The following is a 22808-nucleotide window of genomic DNA, read 5'->3' as shown; positions in this document are numbered from 1 at the left end:
GTTAAACACCTTCTTACACACATTGGTCCATGTTATTGGTGGGTGTGACCTGGTGCTCCACCTACTTTCATGCCAGCATCTTTTTTCAGTTCATTTCTTCATTCATTCGAGATCAGTCAGCATGAACACACTGGAGTGCAGAGTTGCCAAGCTGATGCAAACTTAATTAGATCTGTACGATCGTTCACATAGAGACATTTTCCAAGACCATGCCATGAGATTATTTTAGATTAAGTCTACAGAGTCTATAGAATACAGTAACAGATAGTATCCTGTTTATATTATAGCCACATATAGCATGTTAGCATTAGCAACATAAATGAAAAATGTAAACATGACAAATTTCACATTATTGGGAGGGTTACTTCTGAAATGTATTCCACTACAGATTACAGAATACATGTTGTAAAATGTAAATCAAGAATACAATTATTGCCCTATATCAAAGGTCTTACTAGACAAAAAAGAAAGTATGATCTAATGTGAATTTTCTTTGTAAAAAAATATAATCGTGTCTGATAACGTGCATGTAAAATGGCTAGAAATAGCATTTTAGCTTAGCATAATGCTGACAATTTACACAAGGTTAATTTCTATTTCTTCTGCTCCAAACGTACTTCTCTGTCTGCTCGTATGAATGTAACACATCATAAGAAAGTGTTTCACCGCTGTTCAAATACACTTTGGATCATTTATATGTAGAAATGTTTTCCATCTGAAAGAACTAAATATTAAATGAAACAAATGACAATAAAATACAAAGTAATCACTTCAGTAATCTAAATACTTTTTGAAAGTAACTGTATTCTTATTACCAATGATTTAAACTGCAACTGTAGTGGAATACAGTTACTTATATTTTGTATTTGAAATACGTATTCCCATTACATGTTTTTTTTATTTAAAATCAGCTGTTACTAATTAGCAGACAATGGATTGGTTCCTTCTGGATCACAAACATGCCAACAGTTGCCCCATCTCACCGTTTTTGGACGTAGATAGCGCTGATCTTTCCACGCTATATCCTTAAATATTTTTCTCTAGCACAGAACACGCTTGGTTTATGCCTTTTCCCACTCTTTGCACGTTTTCTCTCTCCCCCATATTAATGTGAGTAGACAAGAGGCGATGTATAAGTAGAGTTGCAGACATGGTTATTTTAAGGACAGTAGACCGTAGCACACAAACACAGAGCACAGCAATAAAGTCTGATACTGGCATCAGTTGCTAAAACACACTGAAGAAAATGACAATTAAGCAAATAAAGCTTGATACGTCTGATATGACTCCGACAGTTCAGCTAAGCCAGGTTTGTGATAGGATGAGTTAACGTGGTAACAGAGCGCCTTTAGACTATAATGTTTTTTTTTTTTGCTTTTAAATTTAGCTTTATTAGTCAGCATGTCTTGAGCCTTATTATAATAAACAAAGATATTTTTTTAATAATTTTGTAAAAATATATCAAAGTGTCATCATCTCTGGCATGGATGGCGAGAAAAAAACCCAATACTTTACCAATACTCATCAGTTCTCTGCTTATGATGAGAATGTTTCCATTATTTAATAGTCAGCACATTTATACTTAACTATAGACCCATGAACCCCCATACAGTATCATTTCTCAGTCATATATATATATTCTGAATGTAAAAATACTGAACTACGGTCATTCAGTTTCAAAACTTACAGTCGATTGATGAACTCATATGAAACATTATGATCTTTTGGTAGGCGATCCCTGAGACCCCACTACTTTGAATGTCTCTGGGCTCCCATTGGAACTTTTAATAAATTACCCCTTATTTTAAATCATCGTTGAGTGGTTAACACAGCTACTTTTACTGATCTAATGTGAATTCTATTCATAGAATGAGGCATGTAGTCCCCGATAACACATTTAAATGTCACATTTGTAAATGTTTCACGTGTTTCTGTTGAAGAAACTGTGTGGTCTCGCCAGCATTGTGGCCGGAATCCAAATGTATGCAAACCATTGCTCAGGTTTTTCTACCTTTTTTCAAGCTCTGAGCAAAAAATTAAGAACAACTTCAAAGCCTTAAGTCTACCTCAGACAGATTGACAAACTCAACAGCATGGATTGCTGTGAACCTGAAAGCCTCATGTTATGTATATAAAACAAATGTATTGACCTTTGAAGCCTCGTTTTGTAATGTCTTTTGTAGAGTGGGGATTGGGGAATCTTTCACGACTCCTATCTGATCCTTGAATAACTTGCGTGTGAGGAAGGGCAGCCAGTGGACTTCTTGGTGCCCCTCTAGGGTAAGATGGTGCCCCTTTAGGGGGTTTGTGCCTATGAAGACTGCGTAATCTGCATATACGTAGGGAGCCATCCGCTTGTGCTCCTTCTAATTTATTGACTTTTTTGAATACTTTTTAACTTTTTCCCCAAAATTTTAAAGCTTATCTTAAAGCTTAACAGCTTAAACTTTTGAAATGTCCAAAGAAACATTTCTGAAGAGAAAGAGAGTGAAGTGACTCACACCCATCATCATGAAGTGCTTCGAGAGGCTCATCATGAAGTACATCAAGACCCAGCTGCCCCCCTCACTGGATCCCCTGCAGTTCACGTATCGCCCCAACCGTTCAACAGATGACGCCATCGCCATCACCCTCCATCTGGCCCTCACCCACCTGGAGAAAAAGGAAACGTATGTTTGAATGCATTTCATAGACTTCAGTTCAGCATTCAACACAATAATTCCTCAGCACCTGTTTGGAAAGTTGAACCTGCTGGGCCTGAACTGGGAGACCAAATTCAGTCCGGATTGGGAGCATCATCTCCTCTACCACCACCACACTGAGCACTGGGTCCCCCCAGGGCTGTGTGCTCAGTCCACTGCTGTTCACTCTGCTGACTCACGACTGTGCAGCAATGCACAGCTCGAATCACATCATCAAGTTCGCCGATGATGCGACCGTCGTGTGTCTCGTCAGCAAGAATGATGAGTCAGCATACAGAAAGGAGGTGCAGCAGCTAACGGACTGGTGTAAAGCCAACAACCTGTCTCTGAACTTGGACAAAACAAAAGAGATTGTTGTTGACTTCAGGAGAGCACGGAGAGACCACTATCTGCTGAACATTGACGTCTCCTGTGTGGCGATCGTCAAAAGCACCAAATTCCTTGGTGTTCACCTGGTGGAGAAACTCACCTGCTCCCTCAACACCAGCTCCATAACCAAGAAAGCCCAGCAGTGTCTCTATTTTCTGCAAAGTCTGAGAAAAGCTAATCTCCCACCCCCCATCCTCACCACATTCTACAGAGGGACTATTCAGAGCATCCTGAGCAGCTGCATCACTGCCTGGTTTGGAAATTGCACCGTTTCGGAATGCAAAACCATGCAGAGGATAATGTGGATCATCAGGGTCTCTCTTCCCTCCATCATAGACACTTACACCACACGCTGCATCCGCAAAGCCGACCAGCATTGTGGATGACCCCATGCACCCTTCACACAAACACTTCACCCTCCTGCATCTGGCAAAAGGTTACGAAGCATTAACTGCAATAACTGCTATGTCCATGCATAGTATATTATTATCTGCTGAATACTGTGTCATAGTATGTTATGTTTACACTCACAGGATTTTCTATTATATTGTAAAAATACTTTTTGGTCTTTTAGTTCTGTGTAGTCTCGTGTAGTTCTGTGTAACATGGCCGCCGCTGGCCAAATTGATGCCCTACGCAGAGTTCCGTTGTGTGATATAAGCGCGAAGCGATCTGGGTTGCGCAACTGCTTTCGGGTCCTTGAATAATGTATAACGTGCAAGTAAGGGCAGCCGGTGGACTTTCTGGTGCCCTCCGGTAAGATGGTGCCATCCTAGGGAGTTGGTGCCCTACACAGACTGCGTACTGTATAGTATCGAAGTACAAATTCTTTGTTAGGCTACTGTACTTATGTACAGTTTTTATATTTTTCTACTTTATTGAGTATAAATATTTATTTGGATTTTTACTTTCACTTCACTTCATTTTGATGAGAAAATGTATTCTTTTACTCAGATTAATTCCTCCAGACCCTTTCTTTTTTTTTACTTTTGTGACTAATCACAGCAAAAAAACAGCAGCTGTACGTGTAAAGATGCATGCAGATCGGTGATTGTGATGTGTGATTCGTTAAAAGAATCAAAAGAGTTGCGTCTTTTAAACTTGATTCCTTTGAACTGAACAAAAAAGATTCAAAAATCGGTCTGAATGATTCGGTTTGCGAATCACAAATCTGAATCAAAAACACAAGCAAGCAAGCGCCAGATTACGTGTTCTGTCTCTACTGGGGAAGACAAGAAACTACTCATGTAAGTAATTATTATTTATTTTTTTACTAATTAATTTGATAAGTTTAGGCTTTAAACATTATTAAAGCTGTGAAATAATAAAGTTATGTTTGATCAGTCTCCCGCCTTTTCAGGAGACCTGTTCATATAAAAGTCAATCGCTTGCGTTTTAAACAAGGTAGGCCTATGATGTGTTTGAATAATTAGCAGCGCTCATGAAAATGTCCAACAATATTTATTTTGATATTTGCTCATGAATATGTCCATAAATATTTATTTAGATATTTTATGAAGATGTGAAGTCTTTGCTTAAGCAAAACTAGTTTTCTTGTGGTTGCTAAAGTGTTGTATTTGCTTTGTAGCGTATTTATACTACAGTATGTGCTTGCTAGGATTTTCTGGATGGTTGCTAGGGCATGCTACGCTATCAAGGTGATCTCTGCTGTGTGTGTGTGTGGACTGCTACAGTATGTGGTTGTCAGGTTGTTGCTATGCTGTTGTAAAGTTTTTTTAACTGTGTTTCAACACATTGCTATGCAGTTGCCAGGGTGTTCTGGGTGGTTGCCCAAATAAAAAGAGCCCACCCCCACAAGTCTCTGTTCTGGTCACTAATATGACTCAACTCCCCCTTTAGTGTTCCAATTTTTATGGTCTGTGGTGTTCATTTACACTCATCCCATAAATATGATCATTCTGATTTGACTTGAATGCGCCATGAAAGGGGTAGTTTATTTAATTTTCTCACCCTCATTCGATCCAGGATGTGTATGACTTAAAAAAAAATATTCTGCAGAACACAGAAGAATATCGCTGTTATGTAGGTCAATTCAATGTAAGTGAATGGTGGCCAGAACTTTGAAGCTCAAAAAAGCACATAAATGCAGCATAAGAGTAATCCATAAGACTCCAGTGGTTTCAACCTATGTATTCTGAACAGATCACATTGGTTTTTGAGTGAGAATAGACCAAAATAAAGTCCCTTTTTTTACTATAAATCTTGACATTAGCAATCTCCTTGGCAATCAGGATTTCATGTTTTATTACACTTCTTATAGCGCAAACAAAGCTCTGCGCATGCATCAGGCACTAGAAAGTGAAATCAAGTTTGAAATCATGATCGTGACTAGAGATGGCAAGATATTCAGTGAAAATGAGTTACAATTTGGTTTGTTCTCACCCAAAACCAACTGAATTGCTTCAGAAGACATGGATTTAACCACTGTAATCCCTTAATGTGCTTTTTGTAGCTTGAAATGTCTGGCCACAATTCACTTGCATTGAATTGACCTACAGAGCTGAAATATTCTTCTAAAATCTTTGGTTGTGTTCTGCAGATATAATATCAGTTACTTTAATACTTTTACTTGAGTCGTTTTCTCATGAGCTACTTTAACTTTTACTTGAGTCAATTTCCATGAAGGTAACTTTACTTTTACTCAAGTATGACAAATGGATACTTTATACAACACTGTTTTTATGTAGCGCCATGGTCCTGGAGAAACATTGTTTTGTTTCACTGTATACTGTACTAGCTGTATATGGATGAAATGACAATAAAAGCCACTTGACTTGACTTCAGGTGTGCTCATTATGCAGTTCACAAAGGTCTGGTAGATGAGTGAAACATTGACTTCAGCTGTTCCATGGGACCCTCCTTCTCTGGAGATCCATGCACAATGATCAGTCCTCGTGTTTGGTCATTAAGTCTTTTATCATGGATTGGCTAAAATCGATCGTGCACGTTTCCCCCATCACTACTTCCAAGGTCAACATTCTCTGTCTCTGTCTGTCCATCAATGCACAGTTTGGTCAACTGGTGTTAGTCAGCATTTTCTCTTATAATTCAATAATACTGAACAATGGGGAATTCATTAGATGTTTAGACAGCCTTCTCCTTTCTAAAGGTCTTTTCAAAATGTCTGCAATACTGGAAATGGAAAACTGAATCATTAAATGAAATCATTAAAACTGAATTGGAAACTTTTTACCACGCCTTCCTCATTTAGTTTGTGGTACTTTTCAAATGCCTTTGATGTATAGATGGTACAGTTTTAACATTTGTTCCCCTTCTGTCGCTCTCTCCACGTTGTGTCGGAGAAGCGTCACTAGGTGTCTCTCTTGAGCGCCGATATCCACCTCTGATCTATGAAAAAAGACCAATGAGAGTTGGTAGCCAGTATTTGCATGTCCCACCCCCGGACATACGGGTATTTAAGCGGCGCAAATACGGGAGTTCATTCAGAAAATGTCTTCGGAGCCGATGGTCTGTCTGCAGTTTGCTGTGAGTTTACACACCACTACGTTCCTGTTTCCTCTGATGATCTGCATGCTGTTGGATTTGACGGCGCACAACAGCGGCTTTCTCCTACTTGCACGGCGTGCATTGTTGCCCCTGAGCGCTTCGACAGCGCAGACACACACACATACTGTGTATTAAAAGAGTTATTTCCCTTAAAAAAGTGAATTTCTCTAAAAGAGCAAAACACAGCGGCGTTGAACGTCCTTTTCAGGACGTGTCTTTTCAAGATGCCCTTCCACCCCTGTGTTGTTCCTGGATGCGTAGAAGCCTCTCTGCTTCAGACGCCACAGGTGCTGTCTCGTGTGTTTGGGCCGCGATCACACCGAGGCAGCGTTTGTGGATGGTTCATGTTCTCACTGCGAGAACATGACCATGACCACGTTAGCGATCGCGGCTTGCTTTCAACAGAAAGCAAGCCACCCCAGCTGCACCCCGCATTGTTCCTTCTTCCCACGGGATTGAGGACGATGCGGTTGGCGCTGAGGGCGATTTGAGGCGGCAGCGGGTGCAGTTTCGCCGGGTAGCCCCCGCGAACCTCCCGTTCCCCAACACGCGACGCTGGTCCCGGTCCACGCTTCGTGGCGATAGCGGCTCGCCTCACGGCCTGGCTGTCTATCCTCCGAGCCCAAAGCAGATGAGCTCGCCGCCGCATCGGAGAGTGTGATGTCTGATGCCGAGGACTCCCCTGGACTGCCGCCTCGGGCCAGCAGGCCCAGACTGAGGCCGACGCTCAGATGTCTGACATGCTTTCCCGGGCCGCCGTGAGCATGGGGTTGGATTGGAACCCTCCATCCTCCCCACAGCCTTCACGGTTGGATGACTGGTTCCTGGGGACAGCGCGCCGTTCATGGCCACGCATCCCCCCGGTCCCGTTTTTCCCGGAGGTGCATGACGAGCTGACGTCTACTTGGAGAGCCCCGCTCTCTGCTCGTCTAGGTGCCACCCGCTCCACTCTCACCACCCTCGACGGCAGAGAGCGCCACGGATACGGGGCGATTCCCCAGGTCGATAGGGCAGTTGCATACCATCTATGCCCCGGTAGCCCTACCTCCTGGCGTGGCCGCCCCGTACTCCCATCCAAGCCCTGTAAGACAACATCCTCGCTCAACGAAGGCCTACAGTCGCGGCTGGGCCGCTGCCTCCGCCCTGCATGCGATGACCCTCCTGCAAGTCCACCAGGCCAAAGCACTCAGAAACATGCACGGGGGTGGACCTGATCCTGATGTGCTGCAGGAACTGCGCTCAGCTACCGACCTCGCCCCGAGAGCGACAAAGGCCACAGCGCAGGCACTCGAACGCCATCTCTGGCTCAACCTGGTCGAGATGCGTGAGGCCGACAAGAACCGCTTCCTAGACGCACCTGTCTCCCAGATTGGCCTTTTCGGCGACACTGTTGAGGATTTCGCCCAACAGTTCTCCGTGGTGAAGAAGCAGACGGAGGCCATATCTCACATCATGCCCCGCCGCACACCTGCCGCTACGGGCCCTGCCCCGTCTGCTCGCCGAGGGCATCCCCCTGCGGCGAAGAAACCAGCTCCTGCTCCGCCTCAACCCGGGCCCAGCTCTCAGCCCCAGCATCGAGCACCCCGCAGGCGGCGCACGCTCCCTGTCTCACGAACCCCCTCTAGGACCCGGAAGGCTCTCAAGCGTTCCTGAGACAGTCGACCCAGAGCCGAAGACGTTAGCTCCGGAGGTGGTAAGACCGCTCCGTCCCCCGGTGGAGGGCCGGGAGGAGAATCCTTTGTTTTTCATTTGCCACACCCCTGACGGGGCTGTGGTACCCACATTCTCAATAAAAGAGCTATTTCCTTTGCCTCTGGGTCACCTGGCCCGCAAATGCCGTTCTCACGGCAATCTGCTTTCAGATTACGACAGTCCGGTACACCGGATGCGGCGATCCCGCCTTCCGCCTGCCCACGACTGTCCCCGGCCGGCCGGTTCAGGCGAGTCCAGAGGGCGCCAACATCAGACCTCCTCCTCAGTCATGAACCCGCCCCTGCGGGCGCCGAGCAAGGTAAGTGCTTTGAGTCTATTCTCAGCACCTCAGCCTCAGGCCGCAACGAAGCCGCCTGACGCTGCATTACCTGTTCCGCCCGCTGCTAGGCCCGCCGGTACGTCCAAAATACTGCGTCACTTTGGTGCCCCTAAGCGCAGAGCTGGGAAGCATGGTTTTCAGCTTCCCAACGCGTCACGCTGGCTGCACCGGACCATTCGACTTCGATTACGCAATTCAGTTTGCCTGGCTCCGCCCCCTTCAGGGCGTCCGCTTTCCGCAGTACACGGCGAGCATGCCAGTTCCCTGCGCGCGAAATCGCGACCCTCTTAGCCAAGGGCGCGGTAGAGCCCGTCCCTCCAACCGAAATGAGGAAGGGTTTCTACAGCCCTTACTTCATTGTACCCAAGAAAGGCGGCGTCTTACGACCAATCCTGGACCTGCGAGTTTTCAATCGGGCCTTGTTAAAACTCCCGTTCAAAATGCTCACGCAGAGAAATATTCTGGCTGGTGTTCAGCATTGGTTCGCAGCGGTAGACCTGAAGGATGTGTACTTCCACGTCTCAATTCTGCCACGACACCGACCCTTCTTACGGTTCGTGTTCGACGGCCAGGCGTTTCAGTACAAAGTCCTCCCCTTCGGCCTGTCTCTGTCCCCTCACGTCTTCACTAAGGTCACAGAGGCGGCCCTTGCCCCGCTACGAGTAGCCGGCATATGCATTCTCAACTACCTCGACGACTGGCTCATCCTAGCACACGCTCGAGAGTTATTATGCACACACAGAGACCAGGTGCTCCGGCACCTCAGCCGCTTGGGGCTTCAGGTCAACTGGGAAAAGAGCAAGCTCACTCCGGTTCAGAGCATCTCTTTTCTCGGGTTGGAGTTAGACTCAGTCTCAATGACAGCACGTCTCACGAGCGAGCGTGCTCAGTCGGTGCTGGACTGCCTCGCTTCCTTCAAGCCAGGCACAGTGGTCCCTCTAAAACTTTTCCAGAGGCTCCTGGGGCATATGGCGTCCTCCTCAGCGGTCGCGCCGCTGGGGTTGATGCATATGAGACCACTCCAGCACTGGCTCCAGACTCGAGTTCCGAGACAAGCATGGCACCACGGCACGCATCGGGTAAGGATCACCCCCGCCTGCCTCAAAACACTCCGACCCTGGACAGACCTCTGCTTTTTACGGGCAGGAGTGCCCCTGCAGCAGGTGTCCCGACGTGTTCTAGTCACAACCGACGCCTCCCGGTCCGGGTGGGGTGCCATGTGCAGCGGGCACGCAGCAGCGGGCCATTGGAAAGGGGCCCCGCTGCGTTGGCACATCAACTGCTCAAGTCGCTGCGTGCCACTCACATCCCCGGCAAGCTCAACGTCATAGCGGACGCGCTATCACGACAACGCCTGCCCGGCGGGGAGTGGAGGCTTCACCCCCAGTCGGTACAGCTGATTTGGGAACGGTTTGGCAAGGCCCAGGTAGACCTGTTTGCCTCCCAGGAAACCTCCCACTGCCCGCTCTGGTATGCCCTAACAGAGGCTCCCCTCGGGACAGACGCGCTGGCACACAGCTGGCCCTCGGGGCTGCGCAAGTACGCATTATCCCCAGTGAGCCTTCTTGCACCGGTGCTGTGCAAGGTCAGGGAGGACGAGGAGCGAGTCACGTTAGTGGCCCCCTACTGGCCCACTTGGACTTGGTTCTCGGAACTCAGACTTCTCGTGACAGCTCCTCCCTGGCAAATTCCCCTGAGAATGGACCTCCTCTTAAGACGGCCCTGCTGATCGGCTCACCTCTATCAAGAGGGTCGGGGACCTGCGAGCGTTCTCTGTCAGCGACACTTGCCTGGAGTTCGGTCCGGCGGATACGTCTGTGATCCTAAGACCGCGACCGGGCTATGTGCCCAAGGTTCCTACCACACCATTCCGAGATCAGGTATTGAACCTGCAAGCGCTGCCCCGGGAGGAGGCAGACCCAGCCCTTTCGTTGCTGTGTCCAGTGTGCGCCTTTCCCATTTACCTGGACCGCACACAGAGCACCAGACGCTCTGAGCAGCTCTTTGTCTGCTTTGGGGGACGGCAGAAAGGGAATGCCATCTCCAAACAGAGGCTCACCCACTGGGTTGTCGACGCCATCACACTGGCTTATCACACCCAGGCCGTGCCCCTACCCTTGCGGGTCCGAGCTCACTCAACAAGGGGTGTTGCGTCCTCGTGGGCACTGGCCAAGGGCACCTCCCTAGCAGACATCTGTAGAGCCGCGGGTTGGGCAACACCCAACACCTTCGCGAGGTTTTACAACCTCCGCGTTGAGTCGGTTAGCGTCTCGTGTTTTCTCAGGTCCGAGCCCGTAGAACTTCGGTAACACGTGAGACCGACCGGCCGGGTGGATCGCTTGCGCTCAGCCCTTTTCCTGGCGTCAAGATAAAGTAGTGTGCCTTCTTCCCAGGGCGCCCCACTCCGAGTCGGGACCCTGGTCGATTCCTCCCCAGCCCTCCGGGTCCGCGGTTCAGTGGAGGAACTCGCCGACCCAAGCCACTGCGGGTACCCTGATGGCTACCCTGTACCGGTATAGGTGCTCCACAGGTAAGGCCTCCTGTTCGGACTCCCCCTGTGTGTAATTCCATGGTTCTGTCCCCTTACGAGCGGACCCCCGTGTCTCCCTTAGGCAGTTACAGCTGCCCCGGTCGCCGTGCTGTAGCAACTCCCCCCTTTCGAGGCTGGCTCTACCACCGCACCATACTTTCCACATGAGCCCTAAGACGGCTGTGTGACGTGTCTACCACTTTTCCTCCCCAAGAAAAAGGGTAGGTGTGGTCTCCGCAGGGTCTGGGTAAGACCCCCTTCCCTATATGCGTGTAAGGGCCCGGCCGTGATTGCTCTATGCGAGAAACATAGAGAGAAAAGAGGCCCAGCCAGGCTGGCCCGTTCCCATGTTGGCAAACATCGCCTTGTTCCCCTCCCAGGGTAACTAGAAGGATCCCGATGTTCTTATGGGGCATTGGGGAAGGGTACATGCAGCCAGGTACAGACGATGCGTGGCACTGGATGAAATCCCTGCCCGCCTCTGTATCGGCGGTTCACGTACACGGTTCAGCGCATGGCAAGATTGGAATGGGTCCCCTAGTGTCGCTTCTCCGACACAACGTGGAGAGAGCGACAGAAGGGGAACGTTTGGTTACGTATGTAACCTCCGTTCCCCTGAACCTTGCCATGCGCTGAACATACGTAACCAAACGTTACATGTTTAAATCTATGATCATCTAAACAAACAATGAAATAGACATAAATCATTTCAATATTTATTGTGAGAAAATTATCCACCACACCAAACATTTTTGGCACTAATAAATATATATATATATATATAGAGAGAGAGTATATACACACAGGGTGACATAAGTGGTTGCCTAGGGTGCAAAATGACAGAGAGGTGCCACAGGAGAGATTAATTTGTTGGAAGTGCGCCCTCTCGTGACATCCGTTCGCCCCTCTACTAGGGCTAGCCGATAAAACGGTATCGTATTTATCGACGGTACACCTTTATCAATAACGATATACAATTTTTTTCGATATAACGCTTAATAGTTTTATTTAAATGCATTCAAATGTAGATAGACATGAAGTTTGGTTGCATGAACAACCCTCAAGCATGCACCCCCCTGGATCATAAACAGCCTATCATATGGCTTGATATAGGAGCGTGCTACGAGTGACAAGCAAACAGCCAATAACAAGTTGCGTTGCTGTGGGGTTCAGTTGCGCCATCGCCAGGTGACATCAGAACACACAAACACATGCGAAAATGAGGAGGAGATAATGAATAAAAAAAAGGACATGTCAGGTCGACAGTGTGGCAGGTTTTTGGTTTCTTTACATCTGACCAAATCCAATTTTATTTATTAAGTTCAATAGTTTCTTTAACACTTTATATATTTAATCTTCATATAAGATATAAGAAAGAAGATATCTGTTTAAATTGTATTTTGTTTTTGACTTTTAAAACTAAAATAATTTTTGGTTTGCATTAATAGAGTGGGTAAATTACAAATACAGTGGTTAAATTCAAACCTTTTTTCTCATGGTGTTTGTTTAAAAAAGGTTATTATAATGTATCAATAATTATCTATTCCGAATTATATGAAACATTATACTGTGATATATTTTTTCAAAGTATCGCCCAGCCCTCTACCCATATATTGAGCACTAGCACTACGCGATTATATTATAATCGAATCCTAATCATATGTGGAGAAAATGAGTAAAAAAAAGCCCAGATTATAGGGTGCACAAGGCAGGAAGCGGCACAAAGAAGAGGAGCAGAAAAAACGAGCAATATAAAGGTGAGAATCACACGTTAATAACTGTTCATGTCAGCCATTGATGTTTATTTACTACTTTGAAATAGCTTATTTAGAACCTCTTCACTGGCACGGACACTGTGGGCCGTTTTTTGCTTGTTTTATTTAGCCTAAGTTTAGTACAAGTTAAAGGTGCAGTATGTAAGATTCAGAAACCCTTGTTATTAATGACACCTGTGGCCGTTAAGTGAACTGCAGCAGCTACCTGTTGCTCGTGCTCATGCACACACTTTATAGGGACGCAAGCGAACATCGACCAAAACAATGACGTAACGTACAAAGAGACTAAACATGATTCACCGTCATCATGCTGACAGATGAGGCAGCATAATTAAAATTACACAGTTATGATTGTTTTACTACAAATATTGAGATTGTATATTATATTTGACTCTCCAGTGCTGGAACAGGGCTAAAACATATTGTGGATATACTGTCGGTCTGACAATGAGAGACTGTAGTTTGAAGTAATCACTTTTCGTTGCATGATACATTGACTGCATTTATACGATAGCATAAAGCTAGCTCGCTAGCGTTAGCTAGCTAGTCAGCTTTATCAATAATTACATATTCAATAATAATTATGAAATGTTGACACAATTCAGTATTGATGTGATTCCATCACAACTGTTATTTTGATCTATTGATGCGCTTTTATTTTATAATAATAGAATGTATTTATTTTCTGTATAATCAAGTTACGTTACACTAATGAATGGAGCTTTTGGCATTATCTTGAACATTGTCTAGCATTCATTTCATGTGTTATTGTAGTTTAGCTAAAATGACACAGATCAATCCTTATGGCACTATATTTCACATGCTTTGCTGTTCTGTCAGTTTACCTGTCCAATAATAAGAACGCCAATTCAGGGTCGGTTTTGAGTCCCAAAAACCAAACTAATGTCCATCCAGGAATCAAATGCCCTGCCGATGCTCACTCTAGTTTTCGCTTAACCATGATCATATTCCCACTTAGCCAGACGGGATTCAGTATATAAATGATTTTTTTTTGTTTAGTTTACTCTGAGTTTGTGGATGAGTCAGTGTTGTGCTGGGAACCGAACGTTTGCTGGTTTCCATCTCTAAGATAATGTTACCTAGTGTTGCAGACTGTCTGTCGACACTGTTGAATAGTGGAAGAGAAACTACTGTCTGAGGCAAGGCTCACGGGATCGCACATAAATGTCACATACTTTGGATTTTTCTGGCAAAAGCGACCCGCTCCCTTTGCATGAAAATCAGTCTACAGGCTTTAATAGGCAACCTAGGAAGTCCGGGAAAATTGCATGCAGTGTATTTTCTTTCAAATAAACTTAAGTTTCTATAATGTTGCTTTAATTTCAGTTATATTGCTGCTTGCTTTCAGTACACCCAAACACTCCTAAGTGTCTTCTTTAAAAGAAACCATGACTAGGACTGTAGTCTAAAGCATTCATGCTTAGCAACCTCAAATGAAACTTAGAGCACCTTCAATTGCAGACCAGGGCAAACTACTGCCCGCAGGTCGATTTATCATGAATGTTTTTATTAGATATTTCATTTATCTTGCTTTGGGACTTATTGCACCTCCACAAGCTTTTTACATGCTCAGGGTTGCTAGATAATAGATGCAACACCCCAATCCGTGATTTTATACATGCACAAATAGTAAATATTTCACCTTATGTCATACTTAATTTATGCAATCTGGCAACCATGCATGCAAGTGCACACATTCTCTCTCCTCTTCGGATAAAATAAAATCAAATACTTAGCGCTCAATAGTGCAATATTATGCTCAAAGAAAAGTGTGATGCAGCCACTCTTTGTCCATTCATGAGTCTGCGTGTGCCGTTTATTGCCAAGTCTCCAAGCAAACATTTTCAGTGATGACCTTTAGTAAAATCCCAATAGATCTTTGCATCATTCGCACATGGAGGGGACATGCGAGCAAAACCAAGAGAGAGAGGAAAATGTTTGTTCTTTGTGTTATCTGTGAATGCTGAAGTCCCTCACACCTGTATGTGAATGTTACTCGGGCAGTAATCATTTATCAGTGTCATGCAGACTTTTTTATTCAGTTGTGTGCTGAATGGGGTGCCAGTCAAACTACATCATGACCCATGAGCGTAAACAGTAAGATACTTGTTTTGAGAATAATCAACTTTATCCACTTTGCGGCAAACATTATTAAAGTAAGCTTTTAGAATCTATAATTTCGGAATATTTAATTTTATTATTAAACCAGACACATGATGTAGAGTGTTAAATTGAATACTCAATTTCCACTGCATTGAAGTATGGTAAAATAATCAATTAATAATTGTATTCAGCCTTTATTCAGTTTTACTAACACGTGATAGAAAAGTAGCAGCGAGACTTCAAGCAAACACAGAATGGTCTCATCAGTCTGTAAACACTTCAGAAAATTGTGCATCATTCATTGAGTGCATGAGTGCACTACTACTACTGGGATTAAACATCTTATCTTCTCTCTTCCAGGATCTACTTAATGGATGATGCACTACGAGAAATGATTGTTCGCTTACCACTTAATCTACCCAGACCTTGACATGTGGCCTTGTTAGGAAATGATCACCATTTTTTGCTTTACCTGTGAGTGGTAAATGTTTTGGCTCATCAGTGAAAAAATATTTTAACAAGACTTTCTAGAAATCTTCAGTGCTTAAAGTGCCCAAAGTTGAAGAAACACCTGAATACAGTATGTTTAAATGTAATTATATATATATATATATATATATATATATATATATATATATATATATATATATATATATATATATATTTAGATAGGAAAGTGATGTAGTCATCAAGCCGGGGGAAAAGTAGTGGTATTATAATATGTCTTACATACATGAACCCTAACCCAAACTGTGGACTCAAGGAAGTGTATGCTGCTGGACTTATGGCAGTTGATGGGATCTGAGGACAGTACTGCAGTAAGTGCAGTGACTAGAAAACCAAGGTCTTCCAGTTCAGCTCACCAGAATACTGAGCATGATGTTACATAAAGATAAAAGCATGTGCTCCCATTCAGGTGGATTATCTGTGCGAGTGTGTGTGTGTGTGTGTGTGTGTGTGTGTGTGTGTGTGTGTGTGTGTGTGTGTGTGTGTGTGTGTGTGTGTGTGTGTGTGTGTGTGTGTGTGTGTGTTAGCAAGAGAGAAGGGATCTAGAGGGACACATTGAGAATATTCATTGCATCAAAGCATCCAACATCCCTAAATGGCAGAGGAATAAAGCAACGTGAACACAGCGGCAGATAATGAATGGCCTTGTGTGACATACAAATAGGAGTATCTACAATCACCTTTTACAAATTTATGGTGTGAATAATTGCACACTGTTCCTCCATGCAATAGATGCATTTTCCTATTTCCCAAAGGCCAAATTAGATGTGGCATAGAAAAAACTAATTAAAAATCTTCCACAATTCTTTTTATGGGGCCCTTTTTAGCCGACTTATTTGTAATATTTCCTCCATAAACCGTGCTTTTTCCCCCTGATGTCTTGAGAAAAAGAATGAACAGCATTTGTCTCAGAAATGCATTGTCATTGAATTTCAAAGGTGCATACAGTACGATGCATAATACATTACCTGTTACCTGTATTACCATAACAATGGCTCTTGGAAACTGAACACAAAACTAATATTTAGACAGTCTCCACCTTCTGTTTCACCTACAGTCTTGTGAAAACATGTTATAGTCACTTGTCACCCAAAAATATAAAATAATAATACTTTGTATTAAGAAAATTATACATATTATACGATCTGTAAGATTTTTTTGCCTTGCGATATTAGTTATTAAACAAAACTAATAAATAAAAATTATTTAAAAAATATTTGTATTAACCTAATTAAAAAATCGTATTATTATTATTTTGTAATTTCCATAACTCCTTAATTGATTCTCATTACGGTAATGCACTAATACACTTAAATCTTACTGTAAAAAACTGATATTTCTTTTGTGAAATAAGTAAATACATTTCAATACAAAATATTTTAAAAAAATGTGTCTTACAGTAATGGTGACCTACAGACCTACAGTTTGGTGAATCTCGAGAAAGTACAGTATGTCCTAGTAATACACTAAAATACAATTAACTGTGATAAACAAATATTTTGTTCTTGTTAAAGCAGTATAATTTTAATTACAATAAATACTGATGAAATATAAATACTCTTTCAACTAAAAGTATATATTTTTGTGCTACAGTAAGGATAAGTATAGTTTGATGACATGTCCTAGTCACATTTCACCCCAAAATCAAAAAGTGGGGAAAGAAATAAATTCTATTTTGCATAAAAATGATGCATATATTTTATTAAATATGTTTTTTTACATTAAAATAAATAAGTATTTATATGACAAATATTATTAACCATGTTTCCATTCATAATTTTTTTATGTAATTCACTCATACATTCATACTGTAATACACTAACATACTCAAATAAAGTGTAGTGTAATACAATTGTATTTTATATATATATATATATATATATATATATATATATATATATATATACATTTTTTTTCAAGAGTCATATTCTAGAGCTGTCTGTGAAGCAGGACAAATGAAATGTGGTGTGCTGTCTGCTCTGCCCTGCTTTAAAGACAAATCACCTCTGGTGAAATTATGAACTCTCTAATCCTTTGTACTAATTCTTCTGCCCACAGATATAAACGGGTGCGCACTGTCTCTTTTTTTGCCTGTTAACAGGCAGCTGTATAATAATGTAGTTTCCTATGATGTTTTGACACCATCACTCCAGGCTCAAGCTTAGTTGGCAGTGTACAGGATCAAGAAAAAAGTGAGCCAGTAAACCAGAGCCAGAACAAAAACTCGTAATCACAGGTTTCTATTCCTGAAGCAAAACATAACTTCTGATTTCTTTCTTTTAATTGTATCGTGGATTATGATCTGGACATGTTCTTGATAGGTTTTAAGAGATTCAACCAGATACTCTACAGGGCCAACTCTTTGATATAAAGGACCAATGCTCATTCTGTGTGAACAGGTTCACCACTGAGAGATATAGTGATAGAGAATGTAGCTCTGTTTGCATGCTCTAATTGACAACTCAGTAAATCTCGAGATTTGGAAGAAATGAAATATTTAACCGGAAAAAACGTCTATTTATAGATTGGTGTTGGTTGGGGTAAATTATTGACGTGAGAGTGTGAGTTGGGCTTTTCCTCAGCATTGAGAGGAAGGTAAGGCGATGCAGATAAAGAGAGACAAAGGGTGGTGTGGCTGTAATGCTGTTGGGCACACCTCAATGAGAGAGTGAGCGAGGAAATATATGTCAGAGGAAACTGAGATGTCAGTACTGGCCCACTTTTCCACTGAATTAAGAACCTAACGATTATCTAACCGACAACATTAATACATAACCAGCCCACAAACACACAGAGCAAATTGCGGTCTTTGTAGGAATGTCATTCCATGCAGGAATTCCATCCTTAATTAGGAAAACACAGGACATCCCACTGTAGCTGTGGGCAGATGTTCCCTCATGTCCTCATTCACCCAGTGTTATCCTAGAAATCTACAATTTCTCATGATTTACTCACCTTTAAACCATCCAAGATGGGTTTGTTCAGAAGAAGCAAAATGAAGATTTGTTTAAGCACATTTCAACTGTATGTCCATAGAAATCAAGTGAATGGGTGCCATGAGGATGCTGTTATTTAGCGGTCCAAAAGGCATACAACTGGGGGCCAAAAGTTTAGAATGTACAGATTTTGCTCTTATGGAAATACATTTTATTCACCAAAATAGCATTCAACTGATCACAATAAATAATGTGAAATATTACTACTACAATTTGAAAAATTAATTTTCAGAACTAAACTTAAACTACTTCAAAGAGTTCTCATTAAAAAATCCTCCATGTGCAGTTATGACATCTTAGACATCAGATTATTGGCATTCTGCATGTCATTTTGTCCAGATACTCAGGTGACATTTCACCCCACACTTCCTGTAGCACTTGCCATAGATGTGACTGTCTTGTCGGGCACTTCTCATGCACCGTACTGTCTAGCTGATCCCACAAAAGCTCAATGGGGTTAAGATCCATAACACTCTTTTCCAATTATCTGTTGTCTAATGTCTGTGTTTCTTTGCCCACTCTAACCTTTCTTTTTGATTTTCTGTTTCAAAAGTGACATTTTCTTTACAATTCTTCCCATAATGCCTGCACCCCTGAGTCTTCTCTTTACTGTTGTACATGAAACTGGTGTTGAGCGGGTAGAATTCAATGAAGCTGTCAGCGGAGGACATGTGAGGCGTCTATTTCTCAAACTAGAGACTCTGATATACTTATCCTCTTGTTTAGTTGTCTCTTTCTGTAATTTCAAGCATTGTATTGCCTTCATTCCTCAAAACAATGATTTGACTGACAAGTTTCTAGAGAAAGATGTTTCTTTTTTACATAATATTGATCTTAAGACATGCCAGTCTATTGCATAATGTGGCAATTCAAAAACAATCACAAAGACAATGTTAAGTTTAATTTAATGAACCAAATAGATTTTTAGCAGTGTTTGATATAATAGCATGTGATTTTCTAGCACCAAATGATCAATTTAGCATGATTACTCAAGGATAAGGTGTTGGACTGATGGCTGCTGAAAATGGGATCTGTCTAGATTTGATAAAAAATGACTTTTTTCAAATAGTGATGATGCAGTTTCTTACATCAGTAATGTCCTGAATATACTTTGTGATCAGTTGAATGCCACTTTGGTGAATTAAAGTACCAAATACCTTCAGAAATATCTGTACATTATTCCAAACTTTTGGCTGCCAGTGTATTTAAACAGCATACAATTAATCCACACGACTCCAGTCGATCAATGAATGTCTTCTGAATCTAATCGCTAGGTTTGTCTAAAAATTTTTATTGATAATTTAAACTGTATTAACTTTTAAAAAAACACTTCCTGGTACCAGTCGTCCCATCACAGAGCTGTGGTGTGACATAAGCGATATGGTGCGTTCACTCGAGAAGTCAGAAGCGCACGCTTCGTATACAACAGAGGAACAAACTTCACGTGAGAGTTAGGTCATTTCAAACAGCAATACAGCAGTGGGCGGAAGCAACGATTTAAAGTAAAAAACATTTGAATTATCGATTTGTTTCTTATACAAACCTTGCTGCCTAAATATGAATTTTGGACCATCAAACAGCCAGCAGTCTAATGGCTCCCATTCACTTTAATTGTATGGAAATACAGAGCTAAAAAGTGCTTTTAAAAATCTTAATTTCGGTTCTGCTGAAGAAGGAAAGACATACACATCTGAGATGGCTTTAAGGTGAGTAAATCATGAGAGAATTATAATTTTTGGATGAACTAATCCTTTACTAAATGGTTTCTACAACCAAACCAGACATCACTTCAAAACCTCCATAAGCCCCCCAGAAAGGACCCGGAGATATCAGATGGTGTTACAAGCCTTGTCCATGACTAACATTGGAAATATGTTTAAAAGTGCCTGACAGGGTCAATAACGTGTTTTGGCAGCGTGTGTTGTGTGTGTGAGTGAGGCAGTGGGAGTGTGTGACTCAGTAATGTGCATTCACAAAGAAGAATGGTGAGTGTTGTGGAGGCGCCTTGCGCTACATCCAAGGCCAGATTGTATTCTGTTGGTGAAAATGGACTTGCTTTATGTCTTAAGAAGACGTGACAGAGTAAAATCTAGCAGAGTGTGGGTCTGTTTCATAATGATGCATCATCTGATGTCTCATGTTGAAAAATGTCTTATACTGTAGCTAACTTGACAGTCTCTTCTATTGTTTGACAGTTGAATAACTAACAGTACAGTGTCTAATCTCTGGCTGAAATTCTTGTCCATCAAGATCTCAAGAGGTTTACAAAAAAATATTGCTGTATTAACTAAAATGTTAACCGCTTAATTTCTGCTGCATATTTTGGCTTGTGCATTGTTTCACACCAAAATGTAAAACCTTACACACAGTGGACTAATTACAAAATATAAAATCATTTTAAGAAGTCATCAATCTAATGATGTACTTGCTTTTTGTATCCTGTCTTTAAAAAAGTGTGAGCAAACAGATCCTGAATCAATGTCCTTGCTAAAAGTGTTAGTGTATTAAACTGGATGGCAGAAAGTACTAGGAATAATAAATGTCCACTGTCACCTTCCATTACAATATACAGATCTGAAATGAAGGTGGCGCTCTAATTCAGCTAAACCCTCGCCTTGTGCTGTCCATAGGCATTCAGGCTATTTTGTGATCCCATGCACCTTTCCTCCCGTTATGTCAACTACAAGCTTAATCTAGGTGAGATCCTCAGCTTTCCAATAATATATCATAGCAATATCGCATGAGCAAGAGTGCTCTTATGACCACATATCATGCTGCACGACTGTGATTCAGTCATGAGAAAGAGTCCACAAGCCAAGTGCTGAAGGTAATCACAGCCAGGCTGATATACGGACAAAGCAGCACAAGATCAAGTGAGATTCACTTGAGATTCAAGTCATCTACTTGTTTGTTGAACTATTGTATTAAATCACTAAGGTAAAACTAAAGTAGTAAGGAAAAAGTACTGTCTCAATAAACTCACTTGTGTGTGGAGCTACTTTCTTACACCACAGATCAGGATCTGCAGTTTCTAGTTCCAAAGGTGTGCCCAAGCCTCTGTTACTTATTAGAAAATGTCACTTTATAGCTAGTAAGGATGGCTTGGGTTGTTTTTAACAAGTAATTGGGGAAACAAGGACGTGTGTGTGTGTATGTGTGAGAGAGAGAGTTTGAGCATGTGATTACCAGCTACAATAATGCTGAAGCTGTTAGTTTAACACTATTCCTCAGCTGTAGTGTGATAGTAATCCGCTCTGAGCGATTGTGGAGCGATGCTGCCTATCAATGTGCTATTGGAAATATCCTATGAGTATTATATTAACTATTATGTGTTTTGATTTCAGAGAGAAAACATGGAGGACGCCAGTTTCATTCTTGTATATTTCTTGGGGAATTCTTATTTCTAAACGTCACAGTACTCTCTCCGCCACGTTGTAAGTTTAAGTCACCTCTCAACTCGGAAACTTGGATATCTGGTAGGCGCACTGAGTGTGTTTGATCACACCTTCTTTCACAACTCTCAGCGGTGAGTGGCAGTAATGTTGAAGCAGTTAGTTTAACTCTATTTCTCAGCTATAATGTAGCAGTTATCTGACCGATCATGGAGTGAGTCAAGCTGATGATGTCAATCAAACCCGATCACTAACAGTCAATGAAGTCTCTCTTAGCGACAACTCAACTCAATCATAACACATAAATTACTTTTTTTTTTTGTCGCCACCAGCTGGCTGAAATTTTAATGCCACAGGAACTAATTAAAATCCCCACATCTAGCTGCTCTTACACTTTAGTTTTGAACATCACAAACACAAAAGCTTTTATTTTGATAATCATTGGAACTGTGGTTTTACTGCAACAAAATCAACTGCATTGTCACATTACTGAGAAGGAGAGCTTTCATGGCGCTTATGTGCGACTCAGATGTTTTATGTAATTTTATGTAACATAAATCCAAAAGTGATGGGGTGTTGTGAAAACTTCAGATTCTATGCTTTGAAACGGTACCACATATGACTATTTATGTATCTATTTATTTATTTATATATGTAACCAGATGATTTAAGTATGTCATAAGACATTGGATACTTCATATGTCATTGTCTGAACCTTGGATTTAGGATGGAACACACCGAACCTTACCGGCCAGGTTGAACTGTGTTTCACATCCCTGATCTCTGCCTGCATCACCTCAGTCTATTGATGGACTACGATCTTGAAATGGAATGCATAGACTGACAATTGCCA

The sequence above is a fragment of the Xyrauchen texanus genome, chromosome 12 (genome assembly GCF_025860055.1).
Source record: "Xyrauchen texanus isolate HMW12.3.18 chromosome 12, RBS_HiC_50CHRs, whole genome shotgun sequence".
In the NCBI taxonomy this organism is placed as follows: domain Eukaryota; kingdom Metazoa; phylum Chordata; class Actinopteri; order Cypriniformes; family Catostomidae; genus Xyrauchen; species Xyrauchen texanus.
This window is presented reverse-complemented; position numbering follows the sequence as displayed.